Here is a 5,608-nt window from a genome sequence, read left to right on the forward strand (position 1 = left end):
TATAAAACCTGTCATATCTTCATAGCTCACATTGACACCTCATTCGGCTATTGCTGCTACCTGCTGTGATGTGCTGACATGACTACGGCACAAACAGACGGCACAGATGGGAACTTTGTGTGTGTGTGTGTGTGTGTGTGTAAGTTAGAATGTGTATTTTTTTGTGACTGCTCACAAGACGCTCATGTGAGTGTGATAGAGAATCCTATGTGTGCTTGTGTGTGTTTTGCATAGAGTGTCGCCGCGTCAACTTTAAGCATTGACACTGCTATAGTTTTGCCAGTAAGGACAGATTCTGAAAAAGTGAAAAGAAGTGGGTTTGCCCTTGAACGACTCTATGAAATGTGTGTTATGTATTTGCCTGCACACACAAGTTATGTATGTAGACACACGACACATATACAGTACACACACAAATGTACATAGAGATTAAATACACATATCTTTGATATACAGTGGGTATAGAAAAGAATCACCCCCCTTTAAAATAATCACATTTTGTTGCTTTGCAGCCTGAAATGAAGACGGACACCGTTTTTGTTTCATCCAGCTGTATTTACTCAGTGCAACTTATGACATCCAAGTGAAAGATATAACACCAACAAATCAGAAAAAAAAAATCAATAAAAAAAAAAATCACTGAGTTGGAAAAAGGAAAAAAACACAGACCCTCCCTGGATCAGGACGTCGCTCCAAACTGGATGAAAGAGTCAGGAGGAAACTGGTCAGAGAGGCGACCAAGAGGCCTACAGCAACTCTGAAGCAGCTGCAGGAATTTATGACAAAGAGTGGTCATTGTGTGCATGTGACAACAATATCACAAATTCCCCACAAATGTGGCTTGTATGGGAGAGTTGCAAGAAAAAAGCCACACCTCAAGAATGGCCACATGCAGTCACGAACGAGCTTTGCCAAAACGCACCTTGAAGATTCTGAGGCAGATGAAACTAAAATTCTGTTTGTTTATTTATTTTTTCTGACATGTTTGTGTTATATCTTTCACTTGGATGTTATAAGTTGCACTGAGTAAATACAGATGGATAAAGGCTGCAAAGCAACAAAATGTGGTTATTTTAAAGGGGGGTGATTCTTTTCTATACCCACTTTATATATAAATTGCAACCGATCCTTACAGCCAGTGATTAGTAAGCATTTTTGTGTAAGAACAGCTTTGGTATCATATTTCAACTATCCATCCATTCATTCTCCAAACCACTTGTCCTCTGTAGGGTCACGAGTGATATCATATATACCATAAGAAGAAAAAAAAAACATGTTTCAAGTGACATGAGGATGGCTATATTAAAGTGAGTGAACTTGACTGGACTGTGTGATTTCTACCCCAGCCTTTTGGACAGTTTGATGGGATAATATGCTATCTGCTTTTTTTATAAACAAAAACGCTTACTGATCACTAGCTGTCAAGATCAGTTGCCATTTTTATATATAAAATATTAGCATTTTTGATCTATTTAAAATCTACTTCAAAAATCTGATGGGCACAGATACAATCACCTGAGAGAACAGCAGGAAGTTCAGTGCTTTCCTACTACTTCCATCTCAGTATTCCACATGCATCACTGCTCCATGAGCCCAAGGGAAACTGAGCAAACTAAAGCTATGGTAAATGGGACTTAAGCTGGTGCTTTAGTCTTGAAGTGATTTTTTTTTCATTGGGAAAGATTTACGTGACAGCTCACTGAACTATACGATGAGTTTTAGAAGAGTTTTTAATTAGTTTAGTTGTCCAGTGTGTAATTGTAAGAACCATGCTCTGATGCCCTGTTAATGTTGGAACAGTGCTTTAAAACACATTTTAGTCCCACTGCTTAATTGATTAAAGATTGATTTCTTCTTTCCCATCCTTTCCAACCGAACATTAATAGACCTACTAGCTATTGAACATATAGGACAAAATCCATTCAAAGTATTTATCTATTTTTAAAATCCCATGTAACAGCTCAAACAAATGTGAGGATCACATGATCATAAATGGCAAAACTGCTTTCTCAAAGTACCTTTATATGTACTCTTCGCTACCGGCCTTGTTGAAGGGCAATTCATGAAGAGACTTAGTTGCTTGCTTTCATTGGATGCGATGTATTGAACTCACATGTGAGCACGCAGAGAGGTGTCTCAGAGACAAGGCCTCCAAATTGCATTGTGCCCTGTTTTGGCTGCCATTTAAGAAAGATGGTTGACAAAAATGACTGACATCAAATAGAAACAAGATGAAGCATTATTCTTTTTTATTGTTAAAAATCATTTGTTCATTTTTATGAAGGATTAGAGAGAAAAAATGCTTAAAGATGTTTGAAAGTATTACTGTCAGCCTCTGATCTCGTTGATCAGAGAGAATACACGAGAAAAGAAGAAGTTGTGATGAATTTATGAGAGAGTCTCTAAGCTGATAAAGAGACTGAGTTACATTTAGTCTCTTAATGTCATAATGTCTCTTGGATGGAGTATTGCAAATTTACTAATGGGGCGTCTGCTCTGTCTGCAGTCCCTGCAGTCATGAACTCAGGCACAGAAGGTGCTCTGAAGATCCAAGTGAACTTTGGAAAGTTAGCAGATGGTGAACAGTCTACTCAGAACATTGTCAATATAAACTGCCATTAAAGATAGAGGAAAAAATGACTGTAATCAGTAATGACTGTGTTAAATACTGATTTGAACCTCTTTTTAACCTTAAAATCCAATAAGACTTGTTGTTTTTTTGCATTTCCTTTGCTTATGAAAACAGTTATGTTCTCAGACCATGGGTGATTCTGCACAACTCATCGAACATATTCATTGGTCTTTGCTGGGAAGATTTTTTATTGTTGTGATCTTGAAATGTAATTATGACATTAACACTAATGGTGTACAATATTTTATATAATTTCTGAGACATCTGTGCAGTAAAATAGAGTAGTAAATATCCTAGAGGTACTTGGTGCGGTTGGAATTTATGCTGTCATAAATAAAATTCACTATGACATATAAAGAGGATGGTCATATAGAATCATGGCTAATTGTCAAGGGTAATCACCCATAACCATGGTGGAACCCTCATCAATGGATAAAATGGCATTTACAGATTTCTCCACTGTAGTGGACACCAATCATCAGAGGTCCCATTAGGCCTTACAAATTGGCGATAATCCAATGTAATCACCAGAGACTTCCATACACTTGTTTTGTCTATTTTTCCCTGATGTGAACTTTTGAACTTTCCTCTAGGCTTGATACAGATATGTTCTTCTTTTTCAGACCAGATGCTGTCCAACTTCAATTATTATTCCATCTCATTCATTTGGGCTGTTTCATCAACAAATTGCCTTTGTTTGTTTTTACTGTTTCTTTCTCTCTCTCCTATGATTGACCTCAGGCCCTAAGTAGTCATCAGTCAAACAGAAACAATAAATGACTTTTGTAGCCTACAGGAACCAGTGCTTAGGCAAACTTCTGCAAAATTTCAAAAGCACAAATGTCATGTAAAAAATGCATGACAACAGACAATGATACATGAATGTATTAATGTAACATAGCCTCCCTGTCCTTCAAAGAAGAGCTATGAGTTTATACTTTAAGAGGTTGTTAAACACTAAATGAAGAAGAAGAAGAAGAAACACTTTCTAGCCTTGTCAATATTCACAGGGGACTTTGTGATTAATGTGTAGGGTTGGGAAGTGAGACAGCGCAGTTGCACTGTGCCGATATGCTGCTTTAGCAGACGTCTCCACGTGGTCCGTAACATCATAACATAAGCATAACATCAAAAACCCAAAGACGTGCAGCTGCCCCATGCCAATTTTTTAAGTAGCAGTTGCTGAAATAAAAGCATTTTAGAAAATAGTGCTTCAGTCTATATAACTCCTTACTTCGCAGAATTTTTTTAAATTTTGCCTGAACCAGGTCTGATAACAATCTTTCAGTGTCAATTTTACAGTGACCATAAACAGGACATTCGCTGAATCTGAAATGAGGCAATAGATTAAATATTGATGGTCACGCATAGTGTTCAAAATACCTTACTATTTCTGGGACTTTTTAACTACACTGCAAAATAATGATCTATAGAATCAACACAACACTCTTTTTTAAAATATCATTGCTTAAACATGGTTTGCTCTGCATCAGTTATCTCAACCCCATTTTAGCCTACATATACAGATTGAGAAAACCTATTAGAAATTAATTGAGTATATTAACTGAGCTTGAGGGAAATGAAGAGAGAAGGAGTCCAACACCAGATTCATATCTCTCTCACAGACTTTGGTTAGACAAGATTTAAGGAGCACCAGATCACCATGATGTATTTTTCACTACTAAAAAAACAAAAAAACAAAAAACAAAATTCAAAATGGGCTGTTCAGTACTAAGTCTCATATGGGGTATAAACGTGAAAGAAGATTTGCTAGCACATGCTATTGATGGATTGTGATGGCAAATTTCATCATTGATTTTCATCACATAGTAATTTCTGCTTGTTGGATCTTTGGAATTTACAGTATGGCCTGGTCATAGCTGGTGAATTCTGTTCACACAAATTTGGTAAATCTGAATATTTATTCCTTTATTCTTAGCTGCACCTGAACAATTCCTCTGTTACGCAATAGTGTTGAAGAACTCAATGTGACCCTGTGTGAAAGATAAAATGTGACTTTACACTGAACTGCTGCTCTCTTGTAAAATGTCAGTGCCAAATTTAATTAATTATTCTTTTAGGGTAACCCTCAATTGAACTTCATTTGTCGCCATACTGATTCTGGGGCTAGATTTATGTGTTCAGTTTATGGGTTTTGGAATGGAGTGTGAAATGGTGGATTACATCAGTTGGTCGCTAGCAAATCTTTATCAGGATAAAACAGTCACCCAAGCATGAACAGGCAAGTCAGTTAGTCACATAATCCATTAAAATTTCAGAAACTTTCAGTGCTAAATAATGAGCGATGCTGCTTGATCAAAGCATTGGGTCAAATTTTCATAGCAATACAAAGTAAACATGGAAATGTCAAAAGCTCTTATGTAGATAATCATCCAGAACAACTGTCTATAAGAACTTTAATTCTACATAAATGGCAAAGCGAAAACATATTAAAAGTGGAGCCAAAAAGAATAGCTTAACATATGAGTAATGCAAAAAACGTGTGCCATTTTTACACCCACTGAGGTACTTGCAACACGAAAAATAAAAACACAGTACAACACAAAACAAACCTCATTAACTGTTATCCACCAAACCTTCCAGGACTTGGGGTTATAACATTCCTCTCATGATCCTGAGACAGATATTACTGTTATACCAGGAGTAATCAGGGCCTGTGTGTCCCAACTGTTCTTTCACTCACACAGATCTCTGAAAATATTCTGAATTATGTTCTGAAAATATTATTTAATTATTATATAGTATATAAGGAAATTCTACAATATAGACATGTATTTAAAAATATATAATACACATTTGCATATAAACTTACAGATTTGTATACATGTTGTTTTAATAAAGTTTCATATATAAATACAATATATATTGTTGACATATATGGTTGCTACATATAATACCATATAAAAATCACCATATACCGTATTGGCCCGAATATAAGACGACCCTGATTATAAA

The sequence above is a fragment of the Sinocyclocheilus rhinocerous genome, unplaced genomic scaffold (assembly GCF_001515625.1).
Source record: "Sinocyclocheilus rhinocerous isolate Xijiao unplaced genomic scaffold, SAMN03320098_v1.1 scaffold3862, whole genome shotgun sequence".
NCBI lineage: Eukaryota > Metazoa > Chordata > Actinopteri > Cypriniformes > Cyprinidae > Sinocyclocheilus > Sinocyclocheilus rhinocerous.